Raw genomic sequence first — 15,797 nt, 5'->3', positions numbered from 1 at the left:
GTAAGTAGATAAATTACTCCCTTAAGGGTTGATTCTAGGTCTTGACCAATATGGTGTCACACCCTCTCTTGGCCCGAAAGGGGTTTAGTCATAGTAGGACTATGATCTATTGTTCATTAGAGGGATCAGTGGTACTTAAGAAGTTAGATGTAACTATAGAGGCAAAATGGAAATTTGGCCCAGGTGTACTTACGAGCGATTTATGAAGGGATATCGTACTGTTGATTGGTTATATCCAATAGACACAGAAATATATCTGTAGTGCGAAGAGTGCAGCTGTCGATCTTTAGTGGAATGCCCGACAGTTAACGGATGGTGGATAATGTGATTAAAGAGTTTAGTCAGTTATTCACGTACCATTGGATCTTCAAGCTACAAGTTCATAAGGTCCCCTTGGTAGCTCAATGGATTCAAGTAGAGAATTAGTTTTTTGGTTAATTTGAAATGTTCAAATTAATAAGAGAGAATTTGATTATATATGATATAATTCAATTAATTCAATTATATATGATATAATTGATATAATGTATTTGATACATTATTGTTTGATTGGATGAACAAATATTTGAATATGATTCAAATATATTTTCTGTGAATAAGATTCATAGTTATTAAATTTAATATAAATTTGATTTATATTAAATGCCATAAATAAAGAAAAAGAGCTATAGTTTATATATTGAATGTTATGCAATATTAAAACTATAGGTTATAAATATAATATGATAAGTTAGTTATCATATTTATTTATATTTATTAATTATATGATAATTAATTTCTTTTTCTTCATAACCACCCTTAGTGGGTAGTTATACGGTTTTATGGCAAATTGGGATAAAATATTTTTTTTTTTATTCTATGAGACAAGTGATAAACGGACGAGATTATCAATCGAGTGCCTACACGATCACTTTAAAAGAATATACAATAGTTTCAATATCTAAACGATCAAGTATTTAGTCTATGCGATAGACTTTCTTATCTACACGATATTGTTGTCGTTTACTCGATCGTCTCCCTCCGCCACTCTAAATCTTCCCTCTAACCAAAATAAGCCAGAGCCTACCTCTCATGGATTCTCACACCGGGAATACTAAGGTAATCTAGTGGTAGTGTCTGGTTGCTACTTGTTGTTTGTTCGAGGGAGATCGTGTTGTTCGCTACATTCGTGAACGATCGAGGGATTATCTTGAAGAAGGGTTCTTCAAAGGTATAATCTATTATCCTTTGTTTTTATTTTCAAAGCATGCTACAATTTAGTTTATAATGCATAATCTGTTATGTATGACTGTAAACACATGAGTTCATTCACAATGAGGTTTGGACAATCCGCTTCTGCTCATAGGTCCTCCGTAAACGGAGTTCCTTCAATTGGTAACAGAGCCAGGTTGTGTTCTGATTTCCAAATTTCATTGTTGTATTGAATTTCATTTACAATTTTGGTGGGTTTTAACTTTCTGCAATTCGTTTAAGTGTTAAATATTTGTGGATGTTGTTGATGGATGTTTCAGGATAATTGTCTTTGTTTATGCTTTCCTTTACTTTTACAAAAGTTAATTTGTAAGGGGCCCTGCGTTTTTTGGCATAATGACTTGCAATCAAGTCTGTATTCATTTGGGTTTTTGAGTCATTCATGAAAAAGCTTCAAATGCAAAGAGTTACTATTTTCTTCGAGGGAGAAGGTGAAACGATGGTCGCATCGTGTAGCTTAAGCTAGACGATCGTTTAGATTTGACTATGCGATCGTGTAGAAATGTTCTACTCGATCTTGTAGCATTTTCTAAATGATTGCATAGCTAATGCTATGCGATCGTGTAAAGAGTTTACTAGATCGTGTTGTGTTGGCTACATGATCGCTGATAACGGGCAGAAATACACGTTATTACAGTGCTAAGTTATAAAACAATGCAGGTTTGCATTGATAAAAATATACAAGATTGCGTCCAAAAGCATTAAGTTCACAATATTACGGTCGCATGCGTCCATCGCATTAAAACAGTTAACTTATGTATTTTGTGCAGAATATGCGTTGACACAAGGCGAAAAATGCAATCCAAAGAAATCAACGGCCGAGTGCATCAAAAGATTGCGTTACTGCAAGGCTATGCAGTGATTTGCGCTCGCAAATATTTGCTCAAGAAGGTTGTCGCATAAAGCCGGCGTAACTTGGTGGGCGCATCTGGTTGAAAAGCGTAATAAATCACGATGGGACAGAAAGCTGATGACGGCCGATTCTGAATTAAGTTGACAAGCCGTTAACGAATTACTGTAGCAAGTACACTCAACTTTTCGGTGACAAATATTCGGCGCATCAGACAGAGAATTAATGTCATCCCATTAGTGCTATTATACGAGAGAAGAAGCCTTTCACCCCAAAGCTCTATAAATACCAGAGGCCACCTTCAGTAAAAGAGTTCGTCTAGTTCGACAGTTAGATAATTTTCCCTTAGACGAAGAAGCCTTATTCATAGTTTTTCTTTTACTTAGAAGGCGGAGCGAGAGAAGGGAAGAGACGTCGAATGATCACTCTGGTCAGCTCGAGAGAGAACCCAGAAGACATGGAAAAGTAGAGAGAGGGCCGACTCTCGCGAGAGCGAGATTATCTTTTAAGCAGAGTAGAGAAGAATAGTGTAAAAGCCTTGGGAAGCAAGAGATTGCTACCAGACTCTTTATTCTTATTTCGCATTGTCATTCTATATTTCAATTCTATATCTATAAAATGGAACTTGCTTATCTACATCTGTTCACTCTCTTAAAAACACGCATGAGTAGCTAAATCTATCGAATGGGTTGAGAAGAACTTAGCTAACATGACCTAGGATTTTCACTGCATGCGATCATCTTATCTGATGTTGTTCCCAACACCCCTTTAGAGCTACTCGAGAAAGAATCTAAAGAAAGAACCTAAGACTTAAGAGAGCTAGGTTAGAATCTAGACTCGAGAGAGCAAGATTAGATCTGTATAAGTAAGAGATAGGGACTTAGAGATAAGCTTTGTTTGCTAACATGAATCGCATGCATCCTAGAGATAGGTATGGTATTATGCAGTCGCCTTATATGTGTGTGTGTCATTCGTCACCACACAGACAAGAATAGAGGCTTATGTGTAGGTCCTATAGACTTATTGCATATATCGAATGCGTTCTAAAACTAGAAGCCGTAGCATTTGCGTTGAGAGATGATTTGCTATTGTATGTGTGTAGCATGATCGCATAACATGAACGCAATCCTAGGAAGTGTTAACTAAACCCCTTCTCAACCCGTTCCCCGCATATTCATCGCATCTTTCGTAGTATTAACTCTTTTCTCAACTCCGCCACATACTTTTTACACCGCAAACAATAACCCAACAACTCTTTGATTTATTGGTTACCGCAAAGTCATCTTAAAAATTATTACCACATATTGTTTTCCTTAGCCCCTAAGTTCGACTCTGGACTTACTAGGACACTCAGTAGGATTTATACTTGGATGCTGCTGAGAAAACTTGTTGCACAATGCATTTTCCACCGCAATACCTTTCATTATTTCATCGCATAAAATAACGCATCAATCGCATAGACGATCGAAGGTAAACGAACACATAGTATTTGATACTCGACGCAAGGCATGTGCACTAAACGATTGTGTAGGCTATCATGCTCATCGCATAGTCATTAGCTACACGATCGCAAGGTATACAATACTCGACGCTTGTTACTCGATCATGTAGACTGTCATGCTCATCGTATAGTCATTAGCTACACGCTCACATGGCATGCGTTACTCGAAGTGCGTTGAACAATTGTGTAGGCTTCCATGATCATCGCATAGTTCTAAGCCACGTGATCATTGCTAAACGATCGTTTACACTCGACGTGCATTACTCAACGATCAAAGGATTTGCTACATGATCAAGTGACGAGGCTTCAAGGCGGGCAATTCATGACTTGGTTCACCTGTTCGAACTGGTTGACTTGAATCTTTTGTAATAGTTTAGCTTTTATTTCTGGTTCTAAGACAATTTATCCCAGTCCATCAACTTTTATTAAATGTGCATGTGATGGATATTTATTTTATATGCCATAATGTATGTCATATAGTATTAAAACCCACCATAGGTTATGCATTTTTCATGCATCATCATTATATTATACGTGTTATAATATATTAGTATGCATGATTAAATTACATTAAAGCATGCTCATGTTTCATATAATATAAGGGTTATAATATATGCATGCATTAAAGCATATCCATACATTATTTATATTATAAGTGTTATAATATAAGGTTGTATGTTAGCATGGAATGTATGCTTAGTTCATTACTCGTTATATAAAAGTTATATATTAGTAATGAATGAACATTGTATGAAGCATGACACTTAGGTTTATTTATAAGAGTTACAAATACCTTGTGAATGCCTAGTTTAGCAATGTGAATGGTTTTAATTGTTTCATTCTTTATAAGAGTTATAATTAATGAAATTACAATTAAAATCAATAATAAAGATTCGTATGCACACCTTAGGCTTTAATCATGTTTTAAATGAAGGAACTCTTATTAAAGAGAACCCATGAGCGGAAGTAAGATCGATCCAAATTCATTGTGACAGAATTATAAGCATTCACAAACTTATAAACTAGTTATGCATTATCTAACAAATTACATCATGCTTTTATAAATAAATACAAAGGGAATGAGAGACTTACCTTTTGAAGAACTTTTCTTCTAGCTTTCTCTCGCTCTCGTGGAGTCTGGAATAACAACCTCTCGCTATCTCTACGATCATCTGCCTAATCGTCTGGTCTATCACGAACAACCTTCTCCACGAACAATTAACCTCTCAGACACCACCACTTAGTAACCTTGGTATTCTCGGAGTGAGAATCCAGAAAGTGTGGGCTCTGTTGGATTTGGTAGAGGTTGGAGGAAACAACGATCGAACTCAACGACCAAGCAAGTGGGAGAGTATAGTGTATATCGTACAGACTTTGTGCTTGATCGTTTAGTAAAATTTCAGCAGGTACACGATCGTTTAGAAAATCAGGTGTGATCGTTTACATGACCGTTTAGTGAAGCTCACTTGCCATGCGATCGTTTAGTAAAAAGCTACATGATCATTTAGAGAATGGCGTATGTACACAATCGTTTAGACAAACACTTGAAGGTTGTCGTGTAGTCTCTCGTGAGCTAAACGATAGGTTGTGTACTTACTGATGCGATCCTTCAATTCTCCTCCAAAATGAAAACATTTTTCATTTTATCCTTCAGTTATGAAAACTGAATCAAACCTCACATTTTCACACACGGTTAAAGGAGAAACCATCTACAATTATCTCATAATTGTTTTAATTATAAATAAATATAATGACTAACTTATCATTTTATATTTATAACCTATAGTTTTAATATCACATCATATGTAACATTTAAACCATAGTTCATTTCTCCTTTACTTGATATAAATCATATTTATATCATTTTCCTCCAATTAATGTATCTCATACATCATGTTAGCTATATCATATATAATTGAACCAGCTTAATCATATCATATATAATCAAACTTCCTCTTGTCAATTTGAACACTTTAAACTGACCCAAAAACTGATTCTCAACTTAAATCCATTGAGCTACTAAGGGGACCTTATGGACCTATAGCTTGAAGCTCCAACGATACGTGAAAGCTTATTAAACTCTTTAGCCACGAGATCCACCATCCGTTAACTGTCGGGCACTCCACGAAAGACCGACAGCTGCACTCTTCTCACTATAGATATATTTTTGTTTCCATCAGATATAACCAGTCAATAATACGATAACCCTTCACATATGCTCGTAAGTACAGTTAGGCCAATTTACCATTTTGCCCCTATAGTTTCATCTAACTCCTTAAGTACCATTGATCCCTCTAATTAACAATGCAGCATAGTCCCACTATGAGTAGACATCTCTCGGGCCTTGAGAAGGTGTGTGGGGCCACATCATTCAATCCCCGAAATCAGCCCTTAAGGGAGCAATCTTTCTATTTACCCCTGCTTTGGGGAAGGAGTGAATTCCATCTTGTGTAGTTGAGTTCTTAGCTCCCTAATCAGACGAATCCCCATAGTGGTAATTTGAGTCGGCAATCCGGCCACTTGCACCCATGCAAATCAAAGGATTGCCCTCAAAGGCAGGAGTTCCCAACTCACTCGAGATTAAGGTCATGTTACCTATGGTCATCCTAGTAAAGTGAAGTCTATGTCATGAATGAAGTTATATAACGAGACTATACACTTCATAGTCTGGTCTTATACAAACTCCTTTGTATAGGACACCTTCCGCTCGCATGTCTCCACATGAATTATCAGGATCAGACCATCTATAGCACGTCACAACATTTGTAACTATCTACAAAGAAGGTCGCATTCGTAGTGTCACTAGGATAAGGTTTTCCTTCTATATCCATATACTACAAACCATTTTAGTTATCACAAATGCAAATAAAACATTTCATGTTTCATAGACAATAGAGAAGAAAATATCTTATATTATTACATCACAAGCGTTTGTTCAATACAGGTATTTACAAACTACAAGACCCAACGAGAGTTTAGGGCATCAATCCCAACATTAAAAGTGTTTTAAAATTTTATTGAGGTAGACCTAAGATCACGGTTCTAATGAGATTAGATACCTAAGTTTAATCTTTTAATTCAGTTTAATAGGATTAAATTGACTAATAAAAGATTAAATATGTAACAAACGTATCTATAAGGGACCTTTTGGCTAACGATGGTTCTGGTTAGGTTGGGGTACTTAAGTCGATGGAAACGTCACACCTCTATCTAAGAACCTACCTGGAAAGGTGAATTAGATAGATTTGTTACATGCATGCAAATTTGATGACAATCTGTTAAAGTGTTTAATAAAACTTGAATCAAACCTGTTTAATCATTAAAAACAAGTGTTGTTTTTAAGCAAATTAAATAAACCACTTAGTTAAAATCAGTAGCCAGATTTTCTAAGTTAATGAATCCCTAGGTAGAACATTTAGTAGAAAGTAATTGGGGTATATGATACTTCACTTTACCTCTACACGTTTCTCCTTAAAAAATTCACACCATGAGACCTATCCTCTGCCTCGAGGCACCCTGGGAATGTCCCCCTAAGATGGCATTTGGGTAGGTCAATACCAAGGTGAATGGAGAGAATGTTCATAGTAAGTGGGAGTGGGACGTGTGACAACACATCCCTCGGTCTCTCTCATCAAGTTGGATAAAGTTTTAGTGCATCGCCTCGTGGCACCCTAGGAGTGTCCCCCTAAAGGATGGATATTTTGCACAACTCTTTATTTAATCTCCATAAATGGATAGAGTTGCTTTAGTCTCTTGTCTTAATGTGCTTTTCCCTATAGTTGGCTCACTAGGGCAAGACTCTAGGGCCTCAAATGAGGGGCTACACTTACACAGAATTGTTTAGGATGTTAACAAATTATGGATCGAACAATGGTGACTGTTAGATTCAGTTACAAGAAGTTGTTTCTGTCTAATGTTGAGATTGTCTCACTCTAGTGAAGGGACATCTGATCACCCTACGGTGACTTTTGTCCTGCCTCACTAGAGCATCATTGCATAATAGATGTCACTTAGGGTACAATAGAACTATTTTGCTAAAACTTAATTGGTGTTAAAAGTGGTTTAATTCTAGTAGACTCATTAAGTTTGTTCAATTTTTCAACAATTTTATTGTGGCTATTGCTACTCTTTCACTTCTTGTCACTGGTAAATTGACTGGCGAAAATTATGCTAGTTGGAAAAACACGATTAATACGATTTTGATCATCGATGACTTAAGGTTCATCCTTATGGAGAAGTGTCCTCCTATTCCACCTCTTAACGCTGCTCGAAACGTTCGAGACGCGTACGAGCGCTGGACACGAGCGAATGAAAAGGCCCGAGCATATATCTTCACCAACTTTAACGACGTTTTAGCCAAGAAGCATGAGCCCATGATCACTACATGCGAGATCATAGAGTCCCTGAGGGGAATGTTCATATAATCGTTCGCGTAGCTCAGGCACGACGCTCTGAAGTACATCTTCAACTCACGGATGAAGAAGGAAACATTTGTTCGGAAACATGTTCTCAATATGATGGTCCACTTTAACGTGGTGGAGATGAACGGGTCGAGCATCGATGAGGCCAGCCAGGTTAGCATAATTCTGGAGTCATTACCAGAAAGCTTCCTTCACTTCGTAAGCAACACTGTTCTGAATAGGGTTGATTACAACCTTACAACTCTACTCAATGACTTGCAAACTTTCCAATCTTTTCTAAAAATCAAGGAAAAGAAGGTTGGTGAGGCAAATGTTGCTTCACCTTCTAAAAGGTTCCATAAAGGTTTAACCTCAAGAACTAAGTCTACACCTTCTTCTTCTGGCACCAGCAAGTGGAAGAAGAAGAAGAAGAGTTGTAAAGGGAAGGCGTCTGCTAACCCACAACCTACTGCTCCACGGGGTACGCAACCAGTGATGATTGACAAGGGAAAGTGTTTTCATTGCAACCAGGACGGGCATTGGAAGTGAAACTGCCCACGTTATTTGGTTGAGAAGAACAAGGCCAAACAAGGTAAATACGATTTACTAGTTTTGGAAACTTGTTTAGTGAAAAATGAGGATTCTGCCTAGATTATTGACTCTGGGGCCACTAACCATGTTTGTTCTTCATGTTTGGTGTAGGTGAGATGACGATGCGAGTTAGAACCAAGCACGCTGTCCCAGCTGTGGTAGTGGGAGGTCTTTGATTGACTTTACAGAATAGGTTTATCATTCTGAATGATGTTTATGTAGTTCCTGAGTTAAAAAGGAATTTAATTTCTGTAAAGTCTTTGTTCGAATGTAATTATACGCTAAATTTTTCGATAAATAAAGTGTTTATTTTGAAAAATGATGTTGATATATATTCGACTCAACTGGAAAATAATCTGTATATGTTAAAGCCGTTAGCAACAAATTCCCTCCATGATATAGAGATGTTTAAAATTGTCGTAACTCAACATAAACGAGATAAAGTTTCTCCTAAAGAAAATGCCCAACTTTGGCACCTATATTTAGGGCACATTAATCTCAATAGGATTGAGAGGTTGGTGAAGAATGGGCTTCTAAACGAGTTAGAAGAAAATCCTTTACCTGTGTGCGAGTAATGCCTTGAAGGAAAAATAACTAAAAGACCTTTTACTGGAAAAGGTTATAGGGCCAAAAAGCTTTTAGAGTTAGTGCATTCAAACCTTTGTGGTTTGATGAATGTGCGAGCTAGGGGAGGCTATGAATACTTCATCACTTTTACTGATGATTATTCAAGGTATGGGTATGTTTATTTAATGCAACATAAGTCTGAGTCTTTTGAAAATTTCAAAGAGTTCAAGGTTGAAGTTGAAAATGCATTAAGTAAAATGATTAAAACGCTTCGATATGATCGAGGTGGAAAGGTTTTGGATTCTGAGTTCCAGATCTATATGATAGAACATGGAATAGTTTTCCAACTCTTAGCACTTAGTACACCTTAGTAGAATGGTGTATCAGAGAGGAGAAATCGAACCTTGTTGGACATGGTTCGGTCGACGATGAGTTACACTTCCTTACCTGACTCGTTTTGGGATTTTCCAGTAGAGATTGTCGCTTATATCCTGAATTGTGTTCCCTCCAAGAGTGTTGCCAGAACACCTTTGGAGTTGTGGAATGGTCATAAAACTAGTTTACGTCATTTCTGCATCTAGGGTTGCCCAGCACATGTGCTTGAGGCTAATTCTAAGAAATTGAAACCACGTTCGAGGTTATGCCTATTTGTAGGCTACCCCAAAGGGGCACGAAGTGGTTATTTTTATGATCCTAAAGAAAACAAAGTGTTTGTATCGACTAATGCTACTTTTCTTGAGGAGGATCATATAAGAGAGCATAAACCTAGAAGCAAAATCGTGTTGAATGAGCTTTCCAAAGAAACTACTAAATCTTCAACAAGAGTTGTTGAAGAGCCTACTACCTCAACAAGAGTTGTTGAAGTAGGTTCATCTAGTAGGTCAAATCCACTTCAAGTGTTGAGGGAACCTCGACGTAGTGGGAGCGTTGCGAACCCACCTATTCGCTAGATGGGTTTAACTGAAATCTTGGCTATGGTAGCTGATGGTGAGGTTGAGGATCTGTTGTCTTACAAGAAGGCAAGGAGGATGTTGATAGAGATGAATGGGTCAAAGCTATGGATCTTGAAATGGAGTCTATGTACTTCAATTCAGTTTGGGATTTTGTAGATTAACCTGATGAGGTTAAACCTATAGGTTGTAAATGGATCTACAAAAGGAAACGGGGTGCTGATGGAAAGGTGCAAACCTTCAACGCTAGACTAGTGACAAAGGGTTATACCCAGGTAGAGGGAGTCGACTATGAGGAGACTTTTTTGCATGTTGCCATGTTGAATTATATTCGCATTCACCTATCCATTGCCTCATTTTATGACTATAAGATATGGCAAATGGATGTCAAGACTGCTTTTCTGAATGGCAATCTTGAGGAGACCATTTATATGGTGTAGCCTGAGGGATTCATAGTCCAAGGTCAAGAGCAAAAAGTTTTCAAGCTGAATCGGTCCATTTATGGATTGAAATAGGCATTTCGATCTTGGAACATAAGGTTAGATAATGCAATCAAATCTTATGGCTTTGACCAAAACATTGATGAGCCTTGTGTCTACAAGAAAATCATCAACACTTCAGTAGCTTTCCTAGTGTTATATGTAGATGATATCATACTCATTGGGAATAACGTAGGCTTACTGACTTCAGTTAAGAACTGGCTAGCGATCCAACTCCAAATGAAAAATTTGGGAGAGGCTAAGTTTGTTATTAAGATTCAGATCTTTCGGGATCAAAAGAATAAAATGCTAGCACTATCTCAGGCATCGTACATTGACAAGCTGTTGATCAAGTACTCGATGCAGAACTTCAAGAGGGGCCTATTGCCTTTTAGGCATGGAGTTACATTGTCCAAGCAACAGTGTCTTAAGACACTTCAAGAAGTTGAGGAAATGAGACGGGTTCCCTATGCATCTACTGTAGGCAGTTTGATGTATGTGATGTTATGTACTAGACCTGACATCTGCTACGCCGTGGGGATAGACAATAGATATCAGTCTAATCCAGGATATGGTCACTGGATAGTCGTCAAGAACATCCTAAAGTATCTTCGGAGAACGAGAGACTACATGCTTGTGTATGGTTCTAAGGATTTAATCCTTACGGGATACATGGACTCTAATTTTCAGACTGATGGGGATTCTCGGAAATCCACTTCAGGATCAATGTTTACTTTTAACGAAGGAGTTGTAGTTTGGCAAAGCACCAAGCAAGGGTGCATCGTGCCACCATGGAGGTCGAATATTAGCAGCTTGTGAAGCAGCTAAGGAGGCCGTTTGGCTCAGGAAATTCCTGACTGATCTGGAAGTTGTTCCAGACATGTCTAGGCCCATCACCCTTTATTGTGATAATCTATGAAGCATAGACACAGATACGGCTACGGCTACACGATACGGATGCGATCGAATATGGCAGTTAGTCAATTTCTAAAAAACTAAGATATGGATACGTCTAAGGATGCGTCATTCTTTTATATTTTTTTAATATATATATTTCTAAAAAACGAGGATACCGATACATTGAAGATACAATTTTTTTTCTTTAAAAATATCTAGGATATAGATAAATTTAGCATACAAATTAATAACAATAGCACAAAATAGAATATAAACACAGAAATACAATACAAAAAAAGCAACATCTAAGATGTTGAAGTACAATAGTTAATAAAATGCAATAGAAAAGTGACTCATATTGTAAAGAAGAAGAAGAAGAAGATTAGAGGGAGAAGTATGAAGATAAATGAAGAACTTATTGTTGAAGATATCCAAATGGTTTATATTTTGGTGGACTTTGTGGGGACTTAAATGTGAAGATGGAGATTAGATGATTCTAGTCTAGGGTTTGGTCCGTTATTTATTTTTTTCCTCTTTTAGTTTTGGACTCGAGTAGAGAGATTTTTAAATAGGTTGCCTAATTTTAGATTGGAAAAGATTAGATGAGTTACTTGTCTTTTTTCTTAAAAAAAAAATATATATATATATGCATAGAAATAGATACGTCAAATCACATGTCAGATACGTATCTAGGAAGTATCTGGAAGTATAGATACATCAAATCACGTGTTAGATACGTATCTGAAAAGTATCTGAAAGTATAGATACATTAAATCACGTGTCTAATACTAATTTTTTGCCTCACATGAAGTATCTATGCTTCATAGGTGATAATAGTGGTGCTGCATCGAATTCTCGTGAGCCTCGGAGTCATAAGCACGACAAGCACATTGAGTGGAAATACCATATCATCTGAGAGATTCTGCATCGAGGGGACGTGATTTTCATGAAGATTTCTTTGGAGCACAAGTTGCTGATTCGTTTACGAAGGCCCTCACGGCTACAGTGTTTGAGGGTCACCTGCAGAGTATGGGTCTATGGGATAGACCACGGCTGGACTAGAGCAAGTGGGAGATCTTGTACTGAGCACTTGTGCCCTAGTTTATTGTTTTTTGTACTTGTAATTTGATTATCTTGTACACCCCACTAGGCACTAGCTCTAGGAAAAATGGGAGATTGTTGGGGTTGATGTTCTAAATCTCGTAGGGTTCTGTAGTTTGTAAACACTTTTATGAATAAACATTCTGTGATTTGTAATATATGATACTTAATTCACATTGTCTATGAAATATTTGATATTTTAGTTGCATTAACCACAAACCAATAAACTAAGATCCATGGTTTTCGTTGTAACTTAAACATGTATATAGAGACATACAAGTGAATCGTGTTTTAAATGATAACCTAAATGGTATGTAGTATATGGATAAGGCTGGGTACCTTATCCTGGTGACACTACGAGTATGGCCCGCTTTGTAGGTGTTACAAATGTTGTAAAGTGCTACAAATGATCTGATCTTGATCATTCATGTATTAGACATGCGAGCGGGGATATTCTATATAAATGAGTTTATATAAGACCGGATCACAAAATGTTTAGTCTCGTTATATAACGCCATTCATAATTGAGACTTTCATTTTATTAGGATGACCATAGGTAACATGACCTTAATCCTGAATGAGTTGTGAACTCCTGCCTATGAGAGGAGTCCTTTGATTTGCATGGATGAGAGTGGCCAGATCGCCGACTCAACAAGCCTACCATTTTGGGGATTCGTCTGATTGGGGAGTTGGGAACTCAGCTACACAAGATGGAATTCACTCCTTCCCTAAAGTAGGGGTAAGTAGATAAATTATTCCCTAAAGGGTTGATTTTGGGTCTTGAACAATATGGCGTCACACCCTCTCTTGGCCCGAGAGGGGTTTAGTCATAGTAGAATTATGATCTATTGTTCAATAGAGAGATCGGTGATACATAAGGAGTTAGATGTAACTATAGGGGCAAAACGGTAATTTGGCCCAACTGTACTTATGAGCGATTTGTGAAGGGTCATCATAATGTCGATTGGTTATATTCAATGGACACAGAAATATATCTGTAGTATGAAGAGTACAGTTGTCGGTCTTTAGTGGAATACCCAGTAGTTAACGGATGGTGGATAATGTGATTAAAGAGTTTAGTCAGTTATTCACGTACCGTTAGATCTTCAAGCTACAGATCCATAAGGTCCCCTTGGTAGCTCAATGGATTCAAGTTGAGAATCAGTTTTTAGGTTAATTTGAAATGTTCAAATTAATAAGAGGGAATTTGATTATATGTGATATAATTAAATTAATTAAATTATATATGATATAATTGATATAATGTATTTGATACATTATTGTTTGATTGGATGAACAAATATTTGAATATGATTCAAATATATTTTCTATGAATAAGATTCATAGTTATTAAATTTAATATAAATATGATTTATATTAAATGCCATAAATAAAGAAAAAGAACTATGGTTTATATATTGTATGTGATGCAATATTAAAACTATAGGTTATAAATATAATATGATAAGTTAGTTATCATATTTATTAATTATATAATAATTAATTTCTTTTTCTCCATAACCACCCTTAGTGGGTAGTTATACGGTTTTATGGCAAATTGGGATAAAATAATTTTTTTATTCCATGAGACAAGTGATAAACAGATGAGATTATCAATCGAGTGCCTACACGATCACTTTAAGAGAATATACAATAGTTTCAATATCTAAACGATCAAGTATCTAGTCTATGCGATAGACTTTCCTATCTACATGATATTGTTGTCGTTTACTCAATCGTTTCCCTCCGCCACTCTAAATCTTCCCTCTAACCAAAATAAGCCAGAGCCCACCTCTCATGGATTCTCACACCGGGAATACTAAGGTAATCTAGTGGTAGTGTCCGGTTGCTACTTGCTGTTTGTTCGAGGGAGATCGTGTTGTTCGCTGCATTCGTGAACGATCGAGGGATTATCTTGAAGAAGGGTTCTTTAAAGGTATAATCTATTATCCTTTGTTTTTAATTTAAAAGCATGTTGTAATTTAATTCATAATGCATAATTTGTTCTATATGACTGTAAACGCATGAGTTCATTCACACTGGGGTTTGGACGATCTGCTTCCGCTCATAAGTTCTCTGTAAACGGAGTTTCTTCAATTGGTATCAGAGCCAGGTTGTGTTCTGATTTCCAAATTTCATTGCTATATTGAATTTCGTTTACAGTTTTGGTGGGTTTTAACTTTCTACAATGCATTTAAGTGTTAAATATTTGTGGATGTTGTTGATGAATATTTCTGGAGACTCGTCTCTGTTTATGCTTTCCTTTGCTTTTACAAAAGGAAATTTGTAAGGACCCTGCGTTTTTTGGCATAATGACTTGCAATGGAGTCAATATTCATTTGCGTTTTTTGGCATAATGAATTGTAATCGAGTCTTTTAAAAAAATTTCCTATATAAGTTGACTTATGAATATATATTCCATCTGCTAAATGCTCAATTTGCAAACCAAGACAAAATTTTATTTTTCCGAGATCTTTCATCTTAAATTATTTCTTAGATATTTTATTGCCTTTGACTCTTTAGGAGTTCCAATTATTCAAGTCATCAACATATACAGTTATAATAACAAATCCTGATTATGATTTCTTTATAAAAACACACGGACATATTGAATTATTTTGATATCCTTCTTTCAATAAATATCCACTCAAGCGATTGTACCACATCCGTTCTAATTGTTTCAATCCGTATAGGGATCTTTGTTGTTGGGTTTTATGTCCTAAAATTCGTGGTTTTGTAAAACAATGAACTTGTTTTGTAAATCAATAAAGTTGTTATTGAAGTGTGGATTCAATAAAGTTGTTATTGAATATATGAATTGCTTATTTCGTTTCAGAAATAAATCTAATAAACTAAAAAATCTATGACTAATACATGAGTACTTGAACTTTATGTGCAGGCATAAGAGTGGATCTGGTTCGAGTAAATAGTCAAAATGATCTATAGTATACGAATAAGGTTGGATACCTTATTCTGGTAACACTATCGGATGCGATTCACTTTGTAGTTGTTACAAGGAGTTGTAAAGTGCTACAAACGAAGTGATCATAATTCGTTCATGTGGTGACATGAGGAGTGGGGGTATCATGTGCAATGAGTTTGTATAAGATTGGACCAAGAAATAAGTCATTTTTTCTTTATAACGTTGTTTACTGTTTAAGACTAACTATGTCAAAGTGATGACCTAGGTAACTTAACCTTAATCCTGAG

This window comes from Benincasa hispida, chromosome 1, assembly GCF_027475165.1.
Source record: "Benincasa hispida cultivar pf3 chromosome 1, pf3_genome.v1.1, whole genome shotgun sequence".
Classification (NCBI taxonomy): domain Eukaryota; kingdom Viridiplantae; phylum Streptophyta; class Magnoliopsida; order Cucurbitales; family Cucurbitaceae; genus Benincasa; species Benincasa hispida.
The sequence above is the reverse complement of the archived record's forward strand: the minus strand, read 5'-3'. Positions refer to the sequence as shown.